The sequence below is a fragment of the Bactrocera latifrons genome, unplaced genomic scaffold (assembly GCF_001853355.1).
Source record: "Bactrocera latifrons isolate USDA-ARS-PBARC rearing strain unplaced genomic scaffold, ASM185335v1 scaffold_156, whole genome shotgun sequence".
NCBI lineage: Eukaryota > Metazoa > Arthropoda > Insecta > Diptera > Tephritidae > Bactrocera > Bactrocera latifrons.
This window is the reverse complement of record NW_017535030.1, coordinates 280,429-294,234: the sequence shown is the minus strand read 5'-3', so window position 1 is coordinate 294,234 and position 13,806 is coordinate 280,429. Positions and strand designations below refer to the sequence as shown.

Genomic DNA, 13,806 nt, shown 5'->3' with positions numbered 1-13,806 from the left:
TGAAGATGCTTAACTATACAGATCGCAAAACAACCTCCATAATAGAGAATAGAAGAGATAGGACTCTTTTGCATTAGTGTTGTCAATTGACCCAAAAGCAGAGATGCAATAATCTCTCAAATGTTTTGAGTTGTAAAATAATAATTTTTTATCTCTCATATTTCGGCATAACCTACTTACTATACTACTTTATAGGTATTACAACTTTTAATATGTATGTACACACTTATCCAATAGAAATTGCTTAATTAAGTTAGGTGTTAGTAAAGATAACACATATAAACATCTGTTAGGAGGTGTAGTAAGTATAGTTTTATACTTTTTGCGTTTCACTTAATTTGCGAAATCATTAAGCTACGAGTGTTCGACGAATTATTATTAGCGAAAATTTCCAACAATTGAAAAATCAAACAAGTACATGTTTGTGTAACGATTTATATAATAATATTTTGTGTCAATTTGATTCGTTGATAATCTATTAATCAATTTGGGAAGACGTAATCTGTATTTATATTGTTGGCCCATGATATTTCTATAGGAATGTTGGCTGTCGTCATATTTATTGAGCAGGAATAAAAATTTAATTATCAGTCTTGTGCGAATTGCCTAAAAAGTGGAATAAACGGAATGAGAAAAAACTTTGCAACATTAAATAAGTACCCCTGCTGAGCCCAACCCTTAGTCGGGGATATTTCCCTAGAATTGCGAACAAATAAGAAAACCATATTGGCATAGCGGAGGAAGTGCTCCATGACAGCTGAATGAAATCTTCTGAAAAAAGTTGTTTGAGAGCACACAATTTCGGAAATTATATAATGTCCCGTCACAACCTAGAACATTATGGACCGTTTTGCTTTGAAATTCATCCTGTGAGCAARCGGTCGAAACATTTCAATTCTTCTGATAACTATGGTTGCAAAATATAATATTTCATAAAAATTTAAGTTTCGATTTTGAGGTACAATTTAATAACAGCTTCCAGATATGTTAACAAATTAAAAATTGGTTTGGCAAGAGCCAATACCTGCTGGATTGATATTTAGAAGTGGCTCTGGAGAAATGAACACTAATTTATAGTCAAAAGAAGAAAATGCCTTAGCAATTTATGAAAAAAAGTTTAKGGTCCTTTGCGCATTGGCAACGGCGAATACCGAAATCGATGTAACGATGAGCTGTACGATACATATATGCGACGCCATTTACACATGTAGTTCAGCGAATTAAGAGACAGCAGCTGCGTTGACTAAGTCATGTCGTCCGAAGGGACGAAATCACTCCAGCTACTTTAAGGTATTCGACGCAGTACCCACCGGGGAAAGCAGAGGAAGTGGAAGACCTCTACTTCGTTGGAAAGACAAAGTGGCGAAGGACCTGGCTACACTTGGAATCTCCAAATGGCGCTAAACGGCGAGAAGAAAGGACGACTGGCGCTGTTGTTAACTCTGCTATAACCGCGTAAGCCGTGTCTATGCCAAAAAAGAAGAAGAAGAGGCACTATATGTATATACACAGACCTTACATAAAATGCAATAGATTTGCGTATTAAGCTTCCTTGTGCTAATACCTCATGCATTGGCTCAGGTATCCCTGTTCAAGTTAGCCGAACTACTTACCAACCACAAGAAAGATATGATCCAATGTTATTTATTTTGACTCAAAATTCGCTTAGATCCAACGTTCTTACTCTATTTTTATTCTCTCGCAACAAAGTTGCTAAAGAGAGTATTATAGTTTTGTTCACATAACGGTTGTTTGTAAGTCCTAAAACTAAAAGAGTTAGATATAGGGTTATATATAAAAAAGTGATCAGGGTGACGAGTAGAGTTGAAATCCGGATGTCTGTCTGTCCGTCCGTCCGTGCAAGCTGTAACTTGAGTAAAAATTGAGATATCATGATGAAACTTGGTACACGTATTTCTTGGCTCCATAAAAAGGTTAAAGGTTAAGTTCGAAGATGGGCAAAATCGGCCCACTGCCACGCCCACAAAATGGCGGAAACCGAAAATCTATAAAATGTCATAACTAAGCCGTAAATAAAGATATTAAAATGAAATTTTGCACAAAGGATCGCACTAGGGGGGGCATATTTGGACGTAATTTTTTTGGAAAAGTCTGCGTGGCCCCGGCCTCTACTAACTTTTTTGTACATATCTCGAAAACTACTATAGCAATGTCAACCAAACTGTATAGAGTCGTTTCTTTTAGACATTTCCATATACAGTTCAAAAATGGAAGAAATCGGATAATAACCACGCCCACCTCCCATACAAAGGTTATATTGAAAATCACTAAAATTGCGTTAACCGACTAACAAAAAACGTCAGAAACACTAAATTTCTCGGAAGAAATGTTAGAGGGAAGCTGCATCCAGGCTTTTTTTAAAAATTGAAAATGGGCGTGGCGTCGCCCACTTATGGACCAAAATCCATATCTCAGGAACTACTATACCGATTTCAATGAAATTCGGTATATAATATTTTTTTAACACCCTGATGACATGTACGAAATATGGATGAAATCGGTTCACAACCACGCCTTCTTCCAATATACGTTACTTTGAATTCCAACTGGTGCCTTCTCTGTATAATATATACATTAGGAACAAATGATGATTGTAGAAAATGTTCGTGATCGGAATATAACTTTCCAATACAATTAAAATAAATGAAAATACAATTCAATACTCAAAGTACACAAATTGATCTAATCTAATTAATTTACAGCAAAATAAAACAATATGTAAATGGCGGATAATGAAATCTCGATTATCACTTTATCATACGAGAGTATAAAATGTTCGGTTACACCCGAACTTAGCCCTTCCTTACTTGTTTAATGTAATCTTCTTACATAACAAATATATTTACGTTGTATGGGAAAAAATGTTGTAAAAGCTCCTAGAGAAATTTCCAGATTTCCCAGTATTATTCTGCCGATTAATATCTACGATATAAAATAAAACAGACGAAGCAAAAGAGATAGTGGAAAGATGATCGATAGAGTTTCCCAAAAAATTTTSTGCCATCGTCAGGCAGAGATCTGATTTTATTAGATTAAGGGGGTGTTCTAGTCTAGAAGCTCCATTTTTTTTCCATCCGTTTTTTTATCATTTGTTTATTACACTTAGRGGAGTACACAAAATAAATTTTTTTCATCGAGTTATGCGTCCTTTAAGAAAAGGAGGGGAAGAAGAGGCCGTGTCCTCATCGAAATGATTTCTACCCTTGTCGTCATCGAAAAATAAAACTATGACAGATTCTTAGTGAGTACGAATGTCGCTATGTCATGAAGCAGCAAAACTAAAAGAAAAAATAATTTTCATAAAATGGCGGCTACTAAAAAAGTCGATTTTTTCACACATTTTTAAATTTTGTCGATTTTTTTAAATATTATAAATTTCAAATTTTTATTTTTTGTTGTTTCTAGTGATAGAGACATATTTAAAGAATATTCATGCCAAACCCAAATAAATCGACTGATTAGAACTTGAGATATTGTGGCTAACGAATCAAAAAAAGGGAGTTTTGAGAAAAACGCGTTGAAAGTTTTACGTTAAGTTTCGGGCAGCGTAATAGATAGATAGATAGTTCGCTCAACCGGTCTAGTTGCCACGTCACTAAAATGGCTATAACTTTGGAAATATTTTGAGTTTTGAAAAATCCTTTTAGGGAGATATTTTTGAATATCAAAACTATCGAATTATGAAAAAAATTTCGATTTTTTGAAATTTCTTGACTAGAATACCCCCTTAAGCAAAAAAATTTAATTCGGTGAAGTTAAAAAAAAGTTACAGCTGTTCAAAAATGAGTCAAATTAATAAGGAAATTCACTATATTTTGAAATTTTTGTATGAAAAAGGGAAGAATACCACCCAATGAAATTTGTGAAGTTTACCGGGACGATGCTGTATCAGTTCGTGCAGCATAACAATGGTTTGCTCGCTTGCGGTAAAAAATGGCTCTAGCGGAAAAATGGCAAAAATTGGTCGACCAAAATGGTACATATTTATTTATTTATAAATATAAAAAAAAGAAGTTGAAGTTTGATTAGAAATACGAAAATACTTTTTCGACTACCCAATATTAAGAAAGCATTTAACGTCTTGGCTACTTGGTTCGGTAAAGTTAGTTGCAAGTTACTATAAAATACCACACTTTGTTCTACACTGTGCAGAAAAACATTATTTTTCGGACGCACTGTATGATACTTGTGCTACATTCATCTTGCAAGCGAAAGTTGTATTCTCGCAAATTCAAGTGACTTAGGTTTAATATGATATGMAAATAGTTATATGTAATACTATCTGTTTTCAACCGTATTCATTAGTCAAAAACTATTCTTAAATACCCCAAAGAAGTTCTTTGAGATCTGCATATGCATGCATATAAGTCGGCTTGTAGGTCTGAACATGTTAGAATTTTTGCGCAAGAAAAACTTCCAACTTCTGAAAGATTTAATTATAAATTGCTAAAGATTCGCAAACGCAAAATAGGTGAAATATAGCGCAAGAGCTTCTAATGTGTTTTATTAGAAATATGGCTGGTTGCACTATGTACATTTATGAAACGAAATGTAAGAAATGAATATGTATGTATTTTATTTTACAGGTGTAGGTCTATTTGCCAGGTGTTAAGGCAGGTTATTTTGGTCATACTCCACACGGTTACATCCAACTACACCARAGTCAGCGTGTTTTTGTAAAGCTTTCGCCCTTCCTTTTTCGGTTAAAGTCTCCCATTGCTTTATAACGKTGTCTAACACTCACATTTTCAGAACAAATTCGGTTTTATCGAGGGCACAATAGCCTACACACGAACATATCCATATCATCGAACGCTATGTGCATGCACGGACTGCACGGACTGCACGGACTGCACGGGCTGGATGTGTGCGGCGGCCAGGCCGTGTTTACGCGCTTACGGTCATTATCCTGTTCGACATTCAATGAACTCTTGMAATGTGTTGCTGGTTGTTCAGGTGTATGTGCATATTCCTCGCTGCCGGYTGCACACAGCAGACCGTCAGCACCCAGGAAAGTCAAGTGCCCCATCAATTTGCGTATGGAAGTGCATGCAACAAGTGCATCCTAAAGCTGCGGATGAGCTTTCGCTCATCCCCACACATTGTGCTCACAGCAGCAGCAAAAGTCTCCCCCGACTCGTTGCTTATTCCGATACWCCCAGCTGCAGCGACCGAGTGAAGCACAGCAATTATTGTAAACAATCGCCACAGCCACGAAGTGRGTTATATTAGCCAATGCGAGCGACTACGAAAAATTTTATGCGTCGGCAGCTCACTGGCGTTTTAGTTTCGGAGGTGAACGGTCGTGTTTGTTAGCTCGAACGACGCAGTGCGAAAACTTGTGTTCGTTAGTCACTCGCCTCGTGGGTGGCAAACAGTGTTGTGGTGTTGCGTTGTTGATTGCAAGTGAACGGTATTATTTCGAAATCAGCGCGATCCTACAAGTGTTTCGCCGTCAGAATGCAACGGTTGATTGTTTGAAGCGGAAAACATTTTGTGCAGCGGAAATGAAAACCGCACACACATACTTACATATTCTGCTGAACTTATCCTCAAAGTAGTGCTTAAATATTTTTATTATGTAATGAAAGTATGTGTACTWGAAAGTTCATTCGCGTTGGCGCCATTTAAAAAAAAAAATCTACAAAGAGTGAAATACTATAGTATAATTATTTGCTTATAGATAATGGAAATTAAAATCTAAATATACGAATATATGTATGTGCTTGTATCTGTGTATGTACACCTGTATATATTTAAAGTGCTTAAAAAGTGAAACGCCGCATATTTAATGTGTTTGTGTGTAGATCTGTGCGGAGGGCATTGTTCCACAAATTGGATAATTAATTAAGTGTTTTATAAGTATTTGTTTGCAAACAGTTTGGAAAAGTGTTAATTAGAAGACAAGTTTGTTTAGCTGTAGAAGGTGAGGAAATTACTGCTCTTGATTGCTTGGTAGGTTTAATCAAAACAGAAAAGTATTTTCGTCTATTTTCCGCGTTTCGAGACCAAAAATGTATATTTATTAAGTTATTGTTAATTAAAATTCCTCGCACATACAAACATAAAAAACATATAATAATAGTACAAGGAGACGCTGACTACACACCTCAGAAGCATAAACACGGAATTTRTATCAAAAGAACAACTTGTGTAGACTAAACAATAAAAAACAAGAAAAGATGTTAACTAATAATGAAACTATATTACTCTTCACTAATCCAAACGGTCCCTTACAAACACATGATTCCGATCGTTCAGTTKCTATGATAGCTATATATACGGGTAAAGGAGTTGTGTATCCATTTTACACACAAGGCYATAATGCTATTAAAGGTTAACGCATCTATATTAGATACATACATACATGGCGGCCAATGCAAGTACTCACCTGGATTTTGGCTCAAGGGCACACTATTATTAGAAAAAGATTACTCCTAAATTTCAGAAATATGCCTAAAGATATTTTCGGTAAAATATTAACTTTATTCACTGAGGTTCACAGTTTGCTATCTGGGGACGCCTTACATTAATGGGYTTTTGAGAGCATGACAGTAGTCCGATTCCGCACATCTACAATACCAGTCTTCTTGGGTGCCAAGATCTTTCAATGTTTACTCAACATATGTATGTATGTCTATAACTCCAATAATCTATCTGTTAAAAAGATCGATTAGGTGAACAAAACTGTTATACTCTGTAACAACATGTTGTGAAAGTATAAAAATTAGAAATTTTTTGAAAGTTTTTGATTTTTGTGTATTTTCTAAGCAATAATAATAAATATTCGATTTGTTATTATTTAAGTAAGTTTTAAATAGACATAAATATACATATAATGACGAGAGAAACGAATTGAAATGTACCACGCATCGCAATGCGTTGAGCGCTGAAGCGCTTATCAGCTGTAATCAGAACATGCATAACGTAAGGGTCAGCTTGAAATGCCCTGGCGAAGAGATAATAGTKCTGATTTTTTGATCCCTTGGGATGGGTTCTATTAAAACGAAGTKTCTGAAATTCAAGTTTCGTTTCGATACCCAGTGCTACTAATGTTCGATGTTGGAAAAAAAGAAATTGTAAGACTGTTCGATTTATTATATATATTTTTTTTCAACCTTCTTTATGGATGTTGTGTAAATTGATTGTTGAATCTCAATCTTCGTGGTTTACGAAGTTCTCGTTTTTACAAACTYAGAAACGCTTCTGAATTGATTTTCTTAACCTCAATGTTTACCTCTTCAAATTTCTTCTTTCTTCTTTTCAAACATGTTAAATTACGATTTGATTTTGCACCTCTTGATTTATAAGTAGATGACAACTCTGAGTATTTTACTCTTCTACGTTGTTGGCGAATCCATCAGCAAAATTTGGCAGATGGAAAATAAATCAGARCAATTTGATAACTTGCCCAGAATTGAAAATAATTATGTTTTCAAGCGCTTAATGAGGCAACTAATTGTATGCTATAATTAATTCTAATCTGCGTTCTCCAATGAGATGTGTAAGGTTTGATCATAACAATATACCGGGCAATTTTAATCTTACACCRATCTATAATTATTTACGTAAGCTGTAGGTTCAATGGACTCAKGACTGATTGTTCATTATACGAGATATGTTCAAAAAATAATGGGGCTTTATTTTATCTTGTTAATAATAAATCTTCTCATAATAAAACATTTTTACACAATTCCACTTTGGGAGTTTGGGCTTGGGAGCTTAAAACGTATACGCCTCAGTGAGCGAATATCACCTCTTGAATAGAAGATACCGTCTGAAGATTTGAATRTACACTTAAGCCGGATATGACGGCAGAGCTTAACTGAAATATTTTCTTCTGTAGATTTTTATACCAGGTTTTCTAAACGGGATGATATAATTTGTAATGTCATTTTGACCATTTTTAATATACATATATCATGAACTGTAATTTCATATTGTATTCAGAAATGTTTGCAACTTCATAATGGAAAGATATATATATATATATATACTATTTTATAATCAAAAAATCGTTGTCCAATTGCAACTTTTCGTGCGCTTTTGTCATTTGATGTTCCTAATAATCGTTCACCTGTGTCCCCACATTCTTTTTTTACATATGTTCAAGAGCTATTARGACAAAGAYCGCTCGAAGTAATGAAAATATTGCTACCGTTCAGGCAAGTGTTGCCGAAGACCGCAATTTGTCAATTCCATGACRTTCAAAAGATTTTGTACTATCTCAAACCAGAACCTGGCAGATTTGGAGAAAGGATTTGAGCAAGTAGTAATTATAAAACTATTCTCACTCARGAACACGTCGTGAATTCGCTGTTTTGCCTCGAAACAACTTGAAAAGGTTAACGATGAGGCTCACCATCATCTGAGTGGTGCGATAAATAAACAAATCTGTCAACTCTGGTGCGAAGAGAAACAATAAATTGAGCCGGAACAGCCATTACATTCACCTAAATTGACAATTTTGGTGTGGTTTTTGGTCTGGTGGAATCATCGTTCCGTACTTCTTTCTGAAGTTGGTAACACCGTTACTGTCAATGGAGAGCTGCATAGATTTATGATAACCAACATTTTAAGGCATTCATTATCATCCTACTTACTTTGGTAATCTCAGAGGTATGCAGTTCTGACTCGTTATCAGTTTGGTAGAAATTGGCTTATTCATTTTTGTAAATAATATTATTGCGTTTTTTGGGGTTTTTGACTTAATRAACTCTAGAAAATATTCAATATTATCTGCCGAAAATGATCTTGAAACAATTACATCCAAACTGTATATATATATATATACATATGCTTATCTGGAAACAATATATATATTGGTTTGTTGTTTTTTTTTGTTTGAACTATGAATTTTTTTCAATGCCGTCACGAAATTTCCTTGGAAATATCSTAAAAAAATTCCCTGAAAATTTAATTTTTTGAATATTTATGAATATTTTCATTACAAATGTACCGTGGTGAACCCGTTTTAGCTCAAAGGGTTTTTGACTGGAACCTTTGCATTAAATCAATGTTTGTTGAACGAGTCCAAATCCGCTTTATTTGCTTATAGTGTAAGATATTATCCTTAGCTGACATATTTGTGGGCTTAGAAAAAAATTAGCATGCTTACAATTCTAATACTCTTTCAATCATCGTACGTATCAACTAAAACTAAGCGAGATACATGTGTATAAAGGCGAACACGTTTTTGTCGGTATAAGAATTCAAGGGATTGTACTTGAGGCTTAATTTCGAATATGTTCATACAAATAAGTTTATTTGGAAAAAATAACGAATTTAAAGCTGATTTCTCAACGTCTGGTTACCAGACTTYCTGTTTAGTTAATAGATTTATCCGCTTAATAGATCGTTCATTTAATAGAGCTTTCACTGTATTTTTTATTTACACGGTGTGCTAAATTTCACTAAAATCGGTTTAGTAGTTTCGGAGTCTATCGCGGACAAACAACGTGAAACGCAATTTCTATATATAAAGATATAAATAATCCGGATGACGAGAAAAGTTGAAATCCGGTTGACTGTCTGTCTGTCCGTCCGCCCATCCGTGCAATCTATAACTTGAATAAAAATTGAGCTATCTCGATGAAACTAGGACATACCTTATAGGTTTCTTAGTACAAAATTAAAATGACGAGTTCGTAAATGGGCGTAATCGGAACACTGCCACGCCCACAAATGGCCATTAACCAAAAACACATAAAGTCCCATAACTAAATTAAGATATAAAGCTGGAACCTGAGGGCAACATTTTTTGAAAAAGTGTGCGTGACGTCGTCCTCTAATACGTTTAATGTACATATCTCCTAAGCCCTTTTTAGCTACAACAACCAAATTGCTGAGTAGAAATCTTATAAGAACTTCTACCGACAGTGTGAAAATGGATTAAATCGTGTACGTGCAGGGTTGTTATGAAAAAAATAAAATAGGTCCATAGGTCCCGCAATCGCTACAAGCACTGACTGCAGTATTATACATTGCCATAAAGTATTTTACACAAATAATTAGGAGAATTTATATGTATGTATGATRGGAAAAAGGTGTGATTGTACCCTGATTTTCCACATTTTGAATACATACGTTTCCATATACATATGCATGCAACTACACAGCTCTATTGGAATAGTAATTTTCACATTTCCAGAGAGCATGTGCTTTTCATGGCTTTTTGCAATTATTAAATTTACTGCAAAGGTACGACTAGTCCCCACTTTGTTTGTACATGCTAGAAGTTCTTTAAAATTTTTCATTATATTACTCACATTATATCTCACTATGGGAGACTATATTTTTCAAAAAGTTGAACATCGTTTGTGTATATACATATGTTCATGAATATGTATGTGTAGAATATTTATTTAAAATCTTCATGTCATTGCTTTCATCCACCTCAGTTGAGCTTTTCACACCTTATCTTCCATTAGGTATATATGTGCATATATACATAATCGATTGGATTTTTCTCATTATTATTACAAAACTTTGAATTTACGATATTATTACACCTCGAATACGTTTTATTCGATGTGGTTGATGAACATTCTCTTATTATATATTAATGTTGTGCAATGTATTACTGGATAATGTGAAAAATCTGGATCTGAATTAATAAATGTAAATCATTATGCATTTAATATATGACAATATCAGAAAAAAAAATTATTTATTCATTGTCACGATGAATAGTTTACAATCATATTAAATTGACTAATATTCAGTCAAGTTCGAGTGTAACGGATCTTTATTTAGCGTTAATTATGTCTCGATGTTGTTTCAGGAATGCGTGGACACAAGAATGATAAAAATAAAGATTACCTTAGTTTCATATCGCTACTTTTCTGGAGATATTTGGCAGAAAAATCCATTGCTTCGGAACGAATATGAAAGTTTGAGAGATTACGCATCCGAGTAAATTATCGTTCCAACGAGAAGAAAGTTTTTGTCCGAATCATTTAGCTGAATCCCTAATCTGATTAGTAACACCTTAATATCTAAATAAATGATGTGAGGAAAAAATAAAATTAAAAAAAATCCTACCCGTTAAGAAATATCATTTTCGCTTTTAACAATCGAARTTTAGCATGAAACAATCTCTAACAATACAGTAGCAAAATAACTGTAAACTAGTGTAATATTTGCATAAGTTTGAATTAGTTATTTCAATGACATACTGCAATTCGATTATTAAAGCAAGTAATKAAGGCCTAAGTTCAGGTATAAATAAAGAAATATTTCATACTCGGAATTTGCAAGAATCTAAGCCGAGTTGTTACCCAACTTCATATTAAAACATATTKCGAAAGAATTCAACATTCATTGTTCGACGAAATCGTGAATGAATTGCAGTCAAATTTGATATCGGACAACATAACTTATAACCGCATTTAAACAAGCCGAACAAAATCTGAATAAAGGCCTTTTATATCCTTTTATGCCAAAAAATATGCAGCTGTGAAGGGTTACTTGACAAATCTTGAGTCAAAACTTGAATGGTTGCTTTCTAACTATTTTCKAATTTATTTACCGAACGACCCAAAAAATATCGTGAGCCTTCATCGAATTTTCTATACAATTTTGATAAACTCTACCTATAGAAATTCCTTTTTAGATTATTCGGAACTGGAATTCACTCCTAACAAAGCAGACACACGTATGTGGCTATATGCCAAATTGATGTTTTAAACCGAGTAACGTTCTGACGTTGGTTATCATCAATGTATATGTGTATAAGTATTCATCTCTGATCGATTCGCTTTYTTCTGACGCTTTCCTTGAACGCTGATCTCTTGTCAAAAAACTAACTTATGGAAGCAACAACAAAATCATCAAGTGGAATGCGCGAACAGTTCGCTAAAGTTGACTAACTGTCTTCATGGCTACCAAAATCGAAGATTCCAGAAGGTCGATGCCAATGATTGCTTAACTTACTGACTTAACATACTTGTAACATACACTAGGTCGGCTGCAATATCCCTCAGCTCTATGCTAGATGTCCATTTTTTAACAAAGATTTACATATACCACCCGAATTGATATTATTTTTGGCTTAAACATGTTTATAATATTGTACTTCAGTCGTCGGTTATTTTAATCATATACAATATTCTTGAAACAAATTTTATATGTATGAACATAAACAAACGCTTAACCTAACTGCGAATTATGACACTCAAGAACACCGGAAATTTCATTTTTTATACCCTCGCAACAAAGTTGCTAAAGAGAGTATTATAGTTTTGTTCACATAACGGTTGTTTGTAAGTCCTAAAGCTAAAAGAGTTAGATATAGGGTTATATATACCAAAGTGATCAGGGTGACGAGTAGAGTTTGGGCAAAAGCCATCTGTGGGCCACGCCCACAAAATGGCAAAAACCGCAAACTTATAAAGAATCATAACTAAGCCATAAATAAGGATATGAAAGTGAAATTTGGCACAAGGGATCGCATTAGGGAGGGGCATATTTTGACTTAATTTCATTGGAAAAGTGGGCGTGGTCCCGTCCCCTACTAATTTTTTTGTACATATCTCGGAAACTACTATAGCTATGTCAACCACACTCTACAGAGTCGTTTTCTTCATGGCATTTCCATATAGGAAGAAATCGGATAATAACTACGCCCACCTCCCATACAAAGGTTATGTTGAAAATCACTAAAAGTGCGTTAACCGACTAACGAAAAACGTCAGAAACACTAAATTTCACGGAAGAAATGACAAAAGGAAGCTGCACCCAGCCTTTTTTGAAAAATTGAAAATGGGGGTGGCGTCTCCCACTTATGGACCAAAACCCGACCGATTTCAATGAAATTCGGTATATAATATTTTCTTAACACCCTGATGAGATGTACAAAATAAGGGTGAAATCGGTTCACAACCACGCCTTCTTCCAATACAACGCTACTTTGAATTCCAACTGATGCCTTCTATGTATAATATATACATTAGGAACCAATGATAATAGCGGAATAAAACTATGCACAAATACGGTATTTGAGGCGAGAGTATAAAATGTTCGTTAACACCTGAACTTAGCCCTTCCTTACTTGTTTTTTTTTTTTAATTTTTTTGCACTTTCTTTTCTTATTCGATTTAAGAATTATTTACCATAAAAGCAGTTTGATTAAACAACTAAATCGAAATTTGTACAGAGTTACAGAGGTCTTTTGCGAATTGAACTATGCTATATGCCTACCCAACTCTATATACAAGTAAYGAATGGCTGGGGCTTTTGGAAATGTGAATATTACAAGAATATACTATATATACTCAAATTTACGAATATGAAAGGCAATAATTGAGGCTAGAACGCTGACGTTGAGGATGATAAATTTTGAAATGGAATTTCTATTCGTTTATTTACTCGTTCGTTTTATTACTCTCTACTATATACATATTTTTATTCATTCTTGTACTATATATACTGAGGTGAAGAAATAAAAATAGTTTAAAACAAGCAAAGAAGGGCTCAGTTCGGATATAATCGGATACATACTCTTGAAAATTGCAGATATCAAAGCAAGGGAAATACCTTCAGGTCTTCGTAATATTTTATATTAAAAAGGCTTTGAATATTCGACAAATAATAAACGATGATATAATAAGATCATCCTCTATCGATTGTATCCATTTTAAGCACAAAAATGCACTACCATGGGATAAATACGCTCTTTCATTTTTATTAAGATAACTTATATATTGGCAGATCTATGCGATGTAAAGTCAACTGGAAGGTTGAAAATCGTTTTATTGTTATCGCTATCTGATTTTTGAAACAGCT

General features: G+C 34.2%; 1 protein-coding gene across 5 annotated transcripts in view; it reads left to right on the top strand.

Moving 5' to 3' along the window:
• The first annotated feature begins 5,317 nt into the window (after window positions 1-5,317).
• LOC108966128 (lutropin-choriogonadotropic hormone receptor) overlaps window positions 5,318-13,806 on the top strand; it is a 59,296-nt gene continuing 50,807 nt past the window's right edge. For 4 of the 5 annotated variants that reach the window (XM_018928890.1, XM_018928888.1, XM_018928889.1 and 1 more), the window contains exon 1: window positions 5,318-5,947. The gene's annotated coding sequence lies outside the window, so the exon portion shown is untranslated. Of the gene's footprint in view, window positions 5,977-13,806 lie in introns of all 5 variants that reach the window. The other variant, XM_018928886.1, reaches the window with a different exon arrangement.